The 15,746-nt window shown below is 40.6% G+C and overlaps 1 long non-coding RNA gene across 1 annotated transcript; it reads right to left on the minus strand.

Moving 5' to 3' along the window:
* Positions 1-8,987: 8,987 nt before the first annotated feature.
* LOC106868039 (uncharacterized) lies at positions 8,988-14,139 on the minus strand. The gene is made up of 2 exons (XR_001409214.1): positions 13,912-14,139; positions 8,988-9,358 (listed from the first exon to the last, which is right to left on the minus strand). It is a non-coding gene; the product is annotated as an uncharacterized LOC106868039 (long non-coding RNA).
* Positions 14,140-15,746: the final 1,607 nt, after the last annotated feature.

The following is a 15,746-nucleotide window of genomic DNA, read 5'->3' on the forward strand; positions in this document are numbered from 1 at the left end:
TTAAATATTCTTTTCTACTCTAGGCACAAGGCCCGAAATTTTGGGGAAGGGGCCAGTCGATTAGACCGACCTCCAGTACGCAACTGGTACTTAATTTATCGACCGCGAAAAGATGAAAGGCAAAGTCGACCTCGGTGGAATTTGAACTCAAAACGTAAAGACAGATGAAATACCGCTAAGCATTTCGCCCGGCGTGCTAACGTTTCTTTTCTACTCTAGGCATAAAGCTCGAAATTTTAGGGAGGGGACCAGTCGATTAGATCGACTCCAGACACAACTGGTACTTAATTTATCGACCCCGAAAAGATGAAAGGCAAAGTCGACCTTGGTGGAATTTGAACGCAGAAGACTGACGAAATACCAGTAAGCATTATCGCTCGGCATTCTAACGTTTCTGCCGGCTCACCGCCTTTTAATTTGAAATATTAGGAGAAATTTTACTTTGTGATTTCCAAGACAAGGGAGGTAACTGTTAGTATATGTGTTTCACGATGGTAAATTATGACATTACACAGGGCGCAACCATTACTCTGCGTATTAGGTACGTCGTACATCATAAACTCGTGACGTCACACTTTGTGTGCACTTCTAAACGTAAAGTCACTTCCATTACATCCCATCTCTCTTCCTTGCAAACATTGCAAGAGATATTATTGTAGTCAATATACACACAAAGCAAGGCGGCGAGCTGGCAGAAACGTTAGCACGCCGGTCGACGTAATCGACTTAATCCCTTTGTCTGTCCTTGTTTGTCTCCTCTATGTTTAGTCCCTTGTGGGCAATAAAGAAATCAGAATCGTTAGCACGCCGGGGGAAATGCTTAGCGGTATTTCGTCTGCCGTTACGTTCTGAGTTCAAATTCCGCCGAGGTCGACTTTGCCTTTCATCCTTTCGGGGTCGATAAATTAAGTACCAGTGGCTTACTGTGGTCGATCTAATCGACTGGCGCCCCTCCCCCAAAATTTCGGGCCTTGTGCCTAGAGTAGAAAAGAATATACACACGAAGTTTAAGTTATGACAATATTTGGAACTTATATTATCAACTTCAAATAAACCCAGTTTTATATCCATTATCATTTCGATAAAGCAGCTTTCTTCAGAGTCCATGAATATATCTTTTTCAAATTTAACTGTCCATAAATGGTTTTTTTTTCTCTTTTTTCATTAAGAAAATAATCTTTTTAACTTCTTCAAACGTGGAAAGAATAATGAAATATGCTTTCTAGCAATTAACACAGTTCAACTTGTTAACTTGAAATTCAACATTTAACACAGTTTATGAATCCCTCTTTTCTTGGAGCACTTCTCGAATTCAACAGTTCTTGATATCAATCCCAATGTTGGTTTTTCTTCCGGATCTTGTAGATTGATTACAGATAGTGTTCGTTGTCTCAGACTCATTTGTATCACAGCTCATAGTTTCTTCACATTCTCCATTTGGCTGAACTGTTGGATTCTCAGCAGCTGTCCGCAGATGACGGCGATTTCGTCGATACTGTTTTGCATCTAACGTCGTTATGTTGTAGGATCTTGGTGCGTCATCAACTGATTTGACAACTCCAGGCTTCCATGACTGTTTTTCTTGAATCCTGACATGCTGTCCAGGAATCAAGGGAGGTAACTCTCTACTACCTCTGTCGTAGTAGCACTTTTGCTTGTCTTGACGTGCTTTCAGCTGATCATGTAGCCATTTCTGGCTCTGAGCATGCACTTTGTCACTCTGAAATGAGCATCATGATTTCTCTTCAATATTTCTGTATTTAGTGTTGTAGGAACTACAACTTTGTCAGCTTTGAAGATGAGGTCATCAACAATAGTCAGTTCATCTTGAATATTCCAGCAGTCTCTCGCACTTGCTGGAACATCATTTCTGTTTTCTGGCCATCCGCACAGAATCACTGATTTCAGATGTTGCAGTCGTGGGTCATTTGCTGTGGCAATCCTGAATTCGCTCAGCTTTCCTGAGGTCATTGGTAGTTGTGATATTAGGTCCACATCACACTCGGTTTCATCAAACCAATCATTGCTTGCTTGAAGATATGTCCTGCTCAAGGCATCTGCAACAATCAGTACTTTGCCGGGTCTGTAGGTAACTTGAAGATAATACTTCTGTAGACTCAGCCACATTCTCTGCAACCTCTGAGGAGCTCTACTCAAAGGTTTCTGAAACATGATTTCAAGGGGCTTTGTTTTCCCGTAGATGTACTGATGAAACTTCTCACATCCTACCATCTCTTTCTCAATCTGCGCTTACTACTTTTGCGCACTTGTCAGTGATCTCGGAACGAACACTACAAGCTTGTCAGCTTGCATCAACACTGCTCCTAGCCCTTCAGAGCTTGCTTCCACTGATAACGTTACCGGCTTTGTAACATCAAAGTACTGTAGTACTGGAGTCTCTGTCACTCTTTGTTTCAAATTCTTGAAACACGTTTGCTGCCTTTCTTCCCAGTGCCATGCAATGTCCTTCGGCAATATAACTCTCGTAGAGCTGCGGTTTCACTGAAGAGATTTGGCATGAACTATCTCAGATACTGTATCATACCGAGGAATCTCATCAGATCTGTTTTATTTTCAGGCTCCGACATTTCTTGGATAGCTGTCACCTTTTCAGGATCTGGCTTCAGTCCCTTGTTAATGAGAAGATGCCCTACATATGCGACCTCCGTCATTCTCAGCTTGCGTTTCTTTGCATTCAATTTCAGGCCACTTAACTGCATTCTGTTCAGAGCGACATGCAGTCTTTCATCGTGTTGCTTGACTTCTGTACAAAATGTCATCAACAATACATTCTGTGCCTGATAAACCTTCTAGGATCTGTGACATAGTTCTCTGAAATACCTCCGGCGCCGACTTCACTCCGAAAGGTAGCCGGGTGAATCGGTATTTACCGAACGGGGTATTGAAGGTACACAACTTGGAACTGCTTTCATCAAGTTGCATCTGCCAAAATACAGACTCTGCGTCAAGAACGATGAACAGCTTGGCACCTGGCATTCGTGACATACTTTCCTCAGCAGTTCTCATGGGATAATGTTCTCTTTTTATGGCACGATTAAGATCTTTTGAGTTTATGCAGATCCTAACCTTGTTTGGTTTCACTACTGTCACCATGTTATTAACCAAGTTTGTGGGTTGAATCTCTTTGACGACAACTTCAAGCTTGGTCATTCGATCAAGTTCTGCTTGCACCTTGTCCACCAAAGCAGCAGGCACTTTTCTCGGCGGGTGTACTACGGGTGTACTACGGGTGTGATTTTGTCCACTATTTCTATGTGGTGTTCTCCCGGCATGTATCTGAGTCCTTGAAACAGTTCTGGATATTCTCCCAGTATGTCTGTATTCACTTTCTGAATGTTGTGAACTCGCTGTACCGACTTCAATTTTTCACAGGCTTTTCTTTCCAGTATACTTGGACGGTTTTCTTCCATAACCAGGAATAGTATTTCATTCGAAGTGCCACAGATTTCACTTGATATTGATAGTTCTATCTGTTCAAGCTCGAATCGCTTTTCTTTGAAGAATGACATAAGTTTCACTTTTTATTTTTCACAGTTCCTTATTCTTCAAATTCAAACTGTCGGACATTGATTTGGAAATGATATTGCATTGTGCACCCGTATCCAGTTTGACTTGCACTGGTTTCTTGTTGATTAATAAAGTCTCATACCAGTCTTCGTCGTCTTTATCGGTGTTCATCTGTCCAATGAATAATTCTTGAATTTTTTCAATTTCTTCAGAATTGTCAACAGTGTGAACATTTTTGCGTTTTCTTTCTCTAATGTCTTATCTCTCGTGCCTATATGGTATTCTAGTTTTACGCATGCTGGCATAATGCTGTTTACCACTGCATTTGTCACAAACTTTTCCTGCAGTAGGACACTTGCCTTTAGCATGTTTGTAACCACACTGTCTACACTGAGGGTAGTCTTTTGTTCTACCTTTAAGGTCATACTTTCTTTTTGGACCCCTACTGGCATTCGTGGCATCGGTTTCTGTAGATAATGGTTGACTGTTCATCATTAAGAACTTTCAATTGCTGTGTACTGATTTCTGAAGCTCTACACATCTGTACAGTTTTTTTTCCAAATCAAGATCATGTTCTCTTGATAATTGCACTCTGAGGCAATCACTAAGAATTCCAAAGACAATTCTATCTTTAATGAGCCCATCATTCAGTGTCCCAAACTCACAAGTTCTAGATTTATTCTTTAAATTTGGTGCATACTGATCAGTTGTCTCACCTGGTTTCTGAGTTCGTGTGAAAAATCTATGTCTCTCAATCGTCAGATTTTTCTTAGGTTCACAAAATTCCTGAAACCTTTGCTTCACTTTATTGTAATTCTTGCTATCTGCTTCCTCACTCCTCTTAAAAGAGTTTTACACTTGAACTGCAGCTTCTCCCGCCACGTGTAGTAGAGCAGCCCACTTCACACTCTGTGATTTAGCTGCGATTCCGCTAGCCGTAAGGTAAAGTTCAAACATTTGTAGCCACCGTTTCCATTTCTCGGCTATGTTGCCTTCAAGATTAAGCTCATTCGGGCGATTATCTAATCCCTCTTCTGACACCATGTAAATTAGGACATGACACAGAGCGCAGCCAATACTATGCTGGCAGAAACGTTAGCACGCCGGACGAAATGCCTAACGGTATTTCGTCTGCCGTTACGTTCTGACTTCAAATTCCGCCGAGGTCGACTTTGCCTTTCATCCTTTCGGTGTCGATTAAATAAGTACCAGTTAATCATTCGAGTCGATGTAATCGACTTAATCCCCTTATCTGTCCTTGTTTGTCCCCTCTATGTTTAGCCCCCTGTGGACAATAAAGAAATAAATACTATGCGTATTTGCTGCATCATGCATCACAAACTCATGACGTCATACTTTGTGTGCATATCTTAACGTAAAGTCACTTTCATTACAACGTTGCATACGGGAAGCTGTCAAGGATTGATGACGTCAGCGAGTCTCTGATAAATATATTAAGAACTGTGATTGACTGTACTTTCAATTTCTTCAATCATCTTTATATACTTTCACATCTATTGATTTCTCTTTCTCTTAGAAGTAGTTATAACTTACGTTCTGAGTTCAAATTCCGCCGAGGTCGACTTTGCCTTTCATCCTTTCGGGGTCGATAAAATAAGTACCAGTTACGCACTGGAGTCGATGTAATCGACTTAATCCCCTTGTCTGTCCTTGTTTGTCCCCTCTATGTTTAGCCCCTTGTGGGCAATAAAGAAATAATAATTATTATTATTATTGTGTGTGTGTGTGCGTGTATGTGTGTGTGTGTGTGTATGTGTGTGTGTGTGTATGTGTGTGTGTGTGTATGAGTGTGTGTGTGTGTGTGTGTGTGTGAGAGAGAGAGAGAGAGAGAGTGTGTGTGTTTGTGCACGCGCGCATGTCTACCGATATAATATGCTATGTATGTATGTATGTATGTATGCATATATGTTTGTATACATGTATGTATGTATATGCTGATCGTTTTTTCTGTTATAACTCGATTTTCATAGATAACAGAAACGGTAGGGTAGTAACCCGACTATGATAAAGCGGTTTCAGGTTACTTTGTTCCACAAAGGAATGCAAAACATGAAGTTTTTCTTTACTTGACCGGGACTATTGAAAAAAACAAGCGTAAAGGTAGGTGTTAGTGCTTATCACCGAGACTCTAACCTGACGTTAATTCAATCCACAATGTTATAAAGGAAGAAATGAGGGTGACAAGTTGGCAGATTCAACTTAGCGGCATTTCTTCCTGTTTTATGTTCTGAGATCAAATTCCTTTTGATGTCGATAAAATAAATACGATTTGAGCACTGTCCTCCCAAACATCTCAGGCCTTGTGGTTATAGTGGTAAGTTATATAGAATAGAAATCAATCTATAAACTAATCAAGAGCTAAATTCATGTGTTCACTCTGAAAACTCAAGAGAAAGTCGTTCAGTATCTGGGCCACCAAATACGTATACGACCTACTCCAACATATAACTTCAATCCATATAGATTTCTCTTTAGTCGGATTGTTCCTCTCAGATTATGGTTTTCTATAACATGCATTTTTCAGCTCTATTGTTACTCGTTATTGTAGTTCGGTTATATATCCGTCAGCCAACACTTATGCGTAACTGACCTATTTGATATTTCTCCTTACTACATACACTGTTGTTTAAATGACGGCACCCTTCCCACCCTTCACTCTTTGTTAACAGTGTTCACTGAAGCGTCCTCAAGGCGCAGCCAAGATACTTTAAGCTAGTCATGCAGAACTTCCATGAAATCAAGCACCAAATATATTCACTCGGACATGACAACATAATCTATAATCATTACTCAGTACCATAGAAACCAGCAGCGGAGCTAGGAGGGGTGGTAAGCATTGGGCGGTTCGCTCCTAGCGGCGCTTTTACAGGGAAGGCCTGGGTTACCTTTTGGCTCTGGTGTATACATCTGGATAAGGTGTAGAGAAGCAAGCTTAAGGGCTGCCCCGGATGGCACACACTAACTACACCAATGATAGAAAGAAACAGTTTTGCACTACGGTCTCCATATTCATGATTATCACACAGTCAAATCCTTCCTTGTAGTCATTACAAATGTTAGGTTCGACAATCTCTGGCAGTCACTAATAGGGAACAAGTGTAACATTACAAATACTGATTCAGAGAGATGAGATTTCATTTTAAGAACTAGAAATACTTCAACTTTGAAGTACTCCGCACTGAAATATTGGTTTCAAATTATGGCACAAGGCCAACAATTTTGGGGGAGGGGTTAAATCGATTACATCGATCCCAGTGCTCAACTGGTACTTATTTTATTGATCCTGAAAGGATGAAGGGCAAAGTCGACCTTGGCGGAATTTGAACTCAGAGCGTAAAGAGAGACGAAATGCCGCTAAGCATTTTGCTCGGTGTGCTAACGATTCTGCCAGCTTGCTGTCTTTATTAGCCTTAATATTGGTTTCAAATTTTGGCACAAGGCTGGTAGTTTCGAGAGAGGGATTAAATCGATTAAATCGACCCCAGTGCCCAACTGGTACTTATTTTATCGATCCCGAATGAGATTAATGGCAAGTCGACCTCAGCGGAATTTGAATTCCGAACGTAAAGACACGAAATACCGCTAATCATTTCGCCCGGTGTGCTAACGATTCTTATTTCTTTATTGCTCACAAGGGGCTAAACATAGAAGGGACAAACAAGGACAGACAAAGGGATTAACTCGATTACATTGACCCCAGTGCGTAACTGGTACTTAATTTATCGACCCCGAAAGGACGAAAGGCAAAGTCGACCTCGGTGGAATTTGAACTGAGAACGGAGCGACGGGCAAAATACCGCTAAGCATTTCGTCCAGCGTGCTAACGATTCTGCCAGCTCGCCGTCTTACTACTACTACTACTACTACTACTGCTGCTGCTGCTGCTGATGATGATGATGATGATGGTGATGATGATGATGGTGATGATGATGATGATGGTGATGATGATGATGATGATGATGATGATGATGATGATGATGGTGATGATGGTGATGATGATGATGATGGTGATGATGGTGATGATGATGATGATGATGATGATGATGATGATGATGATGAAATCCGTCTCCATCAGCTGACTAATACCCACGTATAGGCGGCGAACTGGCCGAATTGCTGGAGTGTAGAATAGATTGCCTTATGGCAGGTGTTCCAGTTCTCTGCGTTCTGAGTTCAAATCCCTCACGGGTCCTATTTGTCTTTCTTTCTTGGATAAAAAGTTTTGATTAATAAAATACCTGTCATTTACTAGAATTGATGCTTCTCTTCTTATCTGTGTCTCTCTACCTGGAAGAAATCGATTATGACAAAAGTTAGATAGAGATGGGCTTCACTAGGCATTAAAATGTCCGAGATACACCGTGTGAAATGTGGGCGCTTCCACGTGTCTATCAGGATTTGAAATAAAACATAAAGTAAACACTAACGAATACACTACAAGGATTCGGTCAGTTCGCCGCCTATTGATGAGTATTAATCAGCTGAATGAGACATCTTTTTAAATTTTATTATTATTAGTCAGCCAGAAATTACCTCTAACCCAGACCATCTGAGGTACACGACTATCTTCACCCTTACTGCATTCATCCATAGATTCTACACTTAACTCTTTCCCAGAGCTGAAGCTTTCAGCTCTGACCCATCAGATATATAACTAAAACGTATTCTATCCGTGACTACTCCGTCTGTTTTTGTTTTCCAGATATAGTGTATCTAGAATCACTTTATCAAATGTATTTTTTAAAGAAGGTATGGTGTGGTTTAAGGAAAAACTGGTTGCTATTTCTAGCAGGTCGAGTGAACACTTGCCTTTTGTGAATCGACCAACAGAAGTGCAAGCTAAACGTCTTTACTTATTTATAATCCATTTCATCGATTAGTAATTGACTTTAGAAAAATCTCATCTACTACATGTGTAGTAAGTACAATCCGCTACTATAATTAACAGGAATTAATTAATGAATGTTTAATCAACTCGTGGAGGTGCAATGGCCCAGTGGTTTGGGCAGCGGACTCGCGGTCATAGGATCGCGGTTTCGATTCCCAGACCGGGCGTTGTGAGTGTTTATTGAGCGAAAACACCTAAAAGCTCCACGAGGCTCCGGCAGGGGATGGTGGCGAACCCTGCTGTACTCTTCCACCACAACTTTCTCTCACTCTATCTTCCTGTTTCTGTTGTGCCTGTAATTCAAAGGGCCAGCCTTGTCACACTGTGTCACGCTGAATATCCCCGAGAACTACGTTAAGGGTACACGTGTCTGTGGAATGTTCAGCCACTTGCACGTTAGTTTCACGAGCAGGCTGTTCCGTTGATCGGATCAACTGGAACACTCGACGTCGTAAGCGACAGAGTGCCAACAACAACAACAACAACAATCAACTCGTAGTTCTATATTGAAGTTTAACCTGTAAAACAGAGCCAAGACAGAACACGGATGCAGTGGCTTCATGGTAATACATTCTAACACAACGACGTACTACAGAAATGACCAAACCGACGATTAAGTCGCTATGCTGTCACTCGATCTGGGATCATTGTTGATGATCTGGGTTTCAGTGACGAATTCCAACGTTTTGATGGCGACTGTTCGTCGATCACGGGTTTTCTTCTTTGCTGTTGTCTCATAATCGAATCCTGAATCTTTCATCTCCTTTCTGACCGTTTGCACAATCCTTCTGTTGACGTTGAGGATGTCTGAAATCTTGTTTGTCCTTCCGGTGCGGATTCCAAGGAGGACTCCATGTCTCTTCCACAAATCTGTGTGTGTGTGTTAGAGGTGAGCGTCACAATTTTCCATATTCAATTATTCTGAAAAAAAAAGAAAAAGAAGCAAAAATGGCTTTTCTTTTTAAGAAGAAAAAGACGGGCAACGGAAGTAAAAAAAATATGCGTAAAATTAGCAGTTGAAAATTACGAACGAATAACGTTTGTTCCTGTATCTTGATATCACATTGAAGAACACGGCCGAGGGTACACCTTGACTTGAAAAAGAGAAGTAAAATAAGTGGTTGTTGCGATTGATGTGCCTCTTGGCCTATGTTTGCTCGAGAAAGGTTGATAGAGGGTTTAGCAGCAACAACTGAACCGATACGCCGGAAGAGCTACCACAATACTATCCTATTTCTTAACTACCCCGAGCCAACGAACGAGGGGAATCACTATGGCTTTGCTGGAAATGACAGAAATAACTGCCAAATCTCCCTCATACAATATTACATTGTCTTTAAAAAGGAAGGCTACATTGGATAATGTAGTTTCTTTTTATTAGTCCATTCGTCTAAATCAGTGGTTCTCAACCATTTTTTATTTATGGACGCCTTTGGTTATTATTTTATTCTGGCGAACCCCACAAACCATTTGATGTTTAAAAACCAGTTTTATTGATACTTCTTTCAAAATTCCTAGTTTGTTCATCATACATTAACTTGTGTAGTTTAAACTATCTAAAATGTTAGAGAAATAAACCTCGCAGTTTCTTGCAATAAATAGATCAAAAGCGAAGTTTTTCCATGGATTCTTATAATACCACCATAGATCTCCAATTGACTATTTTGTTTGCGTGAACTTCCGCCACATCCATTCTTATATGGACCTTCAGGGGTCATGTGGACCACTGTTGGGAACCATTGGTGTAAATGGAATACAAGTTGGTTTTTGCCTGGACGGCAACAGTAGCTACCGCTGAGACCCCCTTCGGTCATGACTGACCATGGGATTGCACCTAGAAAGTTACCCTCCTAGGCACAAGTCCGGGCAAGGTTGTTTATGAAAGACCAGCAGTCGCCCATGCATACCAGCCTCCCCTCTCCACGCCACCAGTGTTATCCAAGGGAAAGGCAAAGGCTGATACAGCTTGACACCTATGACGTCGCAATTCATTTCTACAGCTGAGTGAACGGGAGCAACGTGAAACAAAGTGTCTTGCTCAAGCACACAACACGCAGCTCGGTTCGAGATTCGAACTCACAACCTCACGATCGTAAGCTCGACGCTCTAACCACTGAGCCATGCGCCTTCACAGTAGCTACTCCAACTACTGACCACGGGATTGCACCTAGAAAGTTTCCGTTCGAGGCACAAGTCCGGGCAAGGTTGTTTATGGAAGACCAGCAGTCGTCCATGCATACCAGTCGGTATCCAAAGGAAAGCGAAGGCCGATACAGCTTGGCACCAGTGACGTCGCAACTCATTTCTACAGCTGAGTTAACTGGAGCAACGTGAAATGAAGTGTCTTGCTCAAGAACACAACACACAGCCCGGTCCGGGAATCGAACTCACTACCACATGATTGTGAACCTGATGCTCAAACTACTGAGATATGCGCCTTCACGGCTACTACAACAACAACATTAACATCATCATCGACCACTTCTCAGTTTTGCTTATAACCTAGAGAGCTTTGTCAATAGTTTCAACGGCATTCTGCTGAGGTGCCACGCCTTTATCTATTACTGTTTAGAAAAACTGAAACGCTACCCAACAGGACGTTGTTTATTAATCCATCAAATTTATCTCCTGGTGTCTATTACTAAATGTGCTTACGTGCGATTACAAGAAAATCTAGGTGGGGAGTGTGGTTGGCGTAGTCGCATAATAAACAATATAATTTTTTTCTTTTTCATGAATTAGCCTGAGGAAAAAGTGGAGTGGAGATGGCCTATTTCAGAGCTTCTGTGGCGGGTAGGAGAGTGACTGGCGGAAACTAAACTTACACGGAAGTTTTGTCCCAACAGAGTAGATTCAGCTTAAGCTGTGGTCCTCAGTAAGGCTCCATATGATCCTTGGGACCCATGTAAGTTGTTAAAACTTACGTACAATTAGTCGGTTTTACTTGTACAATGCACAAACATATTTAAACGATTTTCTTTATGTAATTCCTAATAATATTTATTAATAAAGATATCTTTATCTTTTAGCATTTACTTGTTTCTGTCATTAGACTGCGGCCATGCTGGGGCACCACCTTGAAGAATTTTCTGTCGAATGAATCGATCGCGGTATTTATTTTGTTTTTTAAAGCTTGGTACTTATTCTATCGGTATCTATTGCCGAACAGCTAAATTACGGGGATGTAAACATTCCAACACCGGTTGTCAAGCGGTGGTGAGGGATAAACACAGGCACAAACACACACACAGAAATACACACACACACACTCACACACTCACACAAAGATATATATAAGACGAGTTTCTTCCAGTTTCCGTCTAGCAAATCCACTCACAAGACTTTGGTCAGTCTGGGGCTATAGCAGAAGATGCTTGCCCAAGGTGCCATGCAATGGAACACACATACATACATACATACATACATACATACATACATACGGTAGAAAGCTAATTCGAAGACTACAGATCCAATCCATCACTGGAACTGTAAAAATCTGTGAAACCTTCCAGAAATTTATCATTTAAATATATATGAGCATGTCTAGATATACAACTATATGCATGAGAAGACATACATAAGACAAAGCATACGAATCTGCACACATACATACATACATACATACATACATACATACATGCATACATACATACAAAAATACCTTGTTGTTGATGTTGAAAATCCAATGAAGGAGCCTTGGATCTTCGTTAGAAACCGGCTCTTTCTCTATTCGCAAGAAATCTTGAAATAAACTGAATAATGACATACATACATACATACATACATACATGATGGCCGTCCACTCGTGACCGAGGAAGACCATTGCTGACCTTCGGGAACATTGTGCGTTCTAGGACTAACTTATATTTTGCATTTTCGGCTCCGTTGGTGGCTAATGAGCCCTGCTCTTGACAAGCATACACGACTGCAAACATTGCAGACCAAGCTTTACCCATTCACTATACGAGCCGTGTGCTTTCGCGCAGCTCGCTTAAGTTCTTCATGCTGGATATGTGCTCTCTCAAAAGTGTTGATCCCCTCCTTAACCTGCTTCCGCCATCTGTGGCGATGACAGGCGTTGTTCTCCCAGTCAGTGTCCTGTATATCACAGGCCTTTATATATACATACATACATACATACATACCTGCAGTATCTATGGAAATTCTGCGGTTATTTTGAAAACTATAAGATGGTCGGAATTTTATAGAGAATCGTATATGGTTTTTTTAAAATTATGTTTTGTTTGAAATAGCTCATTCTTTAAATTATGTAAAACTTCATATATGTAATACTGGATGTGTAGTTTCAAGAGACACCATCTCTGAAAGCTAGAGTCCTTCTCACCTCTTCTGATGTTATCTACTATTTCTCATTTGACGTCAAGAAGTAACTACGGAACGAAATTGAAGATATAATCTATCCATGATATTATTCTGTCAATGTACATCCATATTTTGGTACCATTGAGTGAAGCTTAGTAGCTGGCTTACCGAGCTGTGGATCTTTTTTTTTTAATCTTTTACCTCTTATTTGTTCCAGTCAATTGGCTGCAGCCATGCTGGGACAACACTTTGAATTCGTAGTCAAATAAATCGACCCGGGTACTTATTTATTTTTATGTCTAGTATTTATTCTATCGGTATCTTTGGCCGAACCACTAAGTTACTCGAACGTAAACAAACCAGCATCGGTTGTCAAGCGGTAGTGGTGGATAAACAGATACAAAAACAAACACACGCACGCGCACGCACACACATACACAATGGGATTACACACACACATACGACGGGCTTCTTTCAGTTCCCATCTACCAAATCTACTCACAAGGCTTTGGTCAGCCTGAGGATATAGTAGAAGACAGTTGCCCAAGGTACCATGCAGTGGGATTGAACCCGAAAGCATATGATTGGAAAGCAAGCTTCTTACCACCCAGCTGCCAGTGATATAGGCGCAGACATGGCTTCCTAACCATGTGATACTTGGTTCGGTCTCATTGAACACCATCTTCTACTACTATAGTCTCGAGTTAATTAAGGCATTGAGTAAAATTTGATAGAGAGAAACAGTATGAAAGCCCATCACGCGCGCGTGCGTGCGTGCGTGCGTGTGTGTGTGTGTGTGTGTGTGTGTGTGTGTGTGAGAGAGAGAGAGAGAGAGAGAGAGAGAGTATGTGTGCGTATTTGTGAGTATTTGTGCGCTTGTACGTTTAAGTTTATGCTGCCTAAAACTAGTGATGCTGTTGATGCACCGTAGCATAGCGGATCGACAAATACAATTGATAAAATAAGTACCAAAATTTAACGTAATAACTCGACAAAACTCTTGAAAGCGGTGCCCCAGCTTGAGTACAATACACTTACCGGTAAAAGCCTAACTGGATAAAAATGTATAAATACCATACTTTAATTAACTAATTTATATTATTATGATTGTAATGATTACCTTAAGAATTTACATATATGTTTATACTTACACGTACACACACATTTTGTTACATCTTGATATTCTAACTTCACCTCCTGCCTCTTCATCTTTAAATATCCGAATCACTTTCGGTTCTTTTTCTTGCGTCTACTTTCTCGTTTCTTAAAATTCTCATGCTTTTCCTCTCTGTCCCTCTGTATCTTTCTTCACAATCAAAGTCAACGTGTATATATACATTACATACACACATAAATATTTACATACTAATCCTGTTATTTCACTTACAAAGATACTGTTAGAAATACTTCAAAAACGCGGAGAAACTCAGCCTTTCACTCTTTAGAATCCCCTTTCATACTCTCTCTTATTTCTCTTCATACGTTTCACTTTCTCTCTCTATGTCTCTCTTACATTCCTTCTATATCTCTGTCTCTCTCTATCATTGGCAGTTTTCTTTCACATGCGCTACGCCGCAGCCTATCAGCAAATAGACTTCACTCTGCATATAAGTCAAAAACGTAGAGAAATTCGGCCTTTCATTTTTTAGAATTCCCTGTCGTACCCTGTCTTCTTATTTCTCTTTATAAGTTTCTCTCTCTCTATGTCGCTTTCTCACTTTCCCTGCGTCTCGCTATCATTCGCAATTTAATTTTCTTTCACATGCATTACGCCGTAGCTCATCAGCAAATAGACTTCACTCTATTTGCATATAAGTCACAAAACAGCGGTTCACTTCGTTTCGAGATGATCCGAGCACATGATATTGATAAGGCACAATAATGGCGAAATATCGGTATCTGCCATTGTTTCACCTGGTCTGTGACATTCAGATGTTCTTTAACATTCGGCATCGTGTGGGAAGATTCCTTGGACGCTATCCCACAGCAAATTTGACGTATAAATAAAACACATGCACTATGTATGTGTGACCGATAATATGCATATATATACACACATATGTAGTTATCGTTAAAATATGTACATATATACATTTTATACAGTGCAAGTGTTACCTGATGTTGAACTCAATACGTTGGTTAGAGTGAATAGTTACATATATTTTAACAAAAGTCGACAGGCGTAGGAGTGGCTGTGTGATAAGTAGCTTGCTTACGAACCACATGGTTCCGGGTTCAGTCCCACTGCGTGGCACCTTGGGCAAGTGTCTTCTACTATAGTCTCGGGCCAACCAAAGCCTTGTGAGTGGATTTGGTAGACGGAAACTGAAAGAAGCTCGTCGTATATATGTATATATATATATATATATATATATATGTATGTATGTATGTGTGTATATGTTTGTGTGTCTGTGTTTGTGTGTCTGTGTTTGTCCTCCCAATATCGCTTGACAACCGATGCTGGTGTGTTTAGGTACCCGTAACTTAGTGGTTCGGTAAAAGAGACCGATAGAATAAGTACTAGGTTTACAAAGAATAAACCCAGGGGTCGATTTGCTCGACTAAAGGCGGTGCTCCAGCATGGCCACAGTCCAAATGACTGAAACAAGTAAAAGAGTAAAAGAATAAAAGAGAGAGTCTGTTCGGTGTGTGTAAGAGAGAGAGAGTGCGCGCGCGCGCGTGTATAAGAGAGAGAGAATGAAAGAAAAAGAGAGAAAGAAATAAAGTGGTAACGAAAGGTACACACATGCGCGCGCGCACGCACACACACAAAGTGGACCATGCTGATATAAAGAATACAATATATGAAGATCAATTTGAGACTGAAATGCTATCGAACTGACATTTTTTCACCAAAGTTTCTCTTACTAAGTATCCATCTTTTCGTACTTCCACCTACGTCCTCGTATTATCAATTCATTTCAGTTTATATAAATGTAAACACACACAGATATATATACATATATGTATATATATATATATATAT

Source organism: Octopus bimaculoides, chromosome 9 (assembly GCF_001194135.2).
Source record: "Octopus bimaculoides isolate UCB-OBI-ISO-001 chromosome 9, ASM119413v2, whole genome shotgun sequence".
NCBI lineage: Eukaryota > Metazoa > Mollusca > Cephalopoda > Octopoda > Octopodidae > Octopus > Octopus bimaculoides.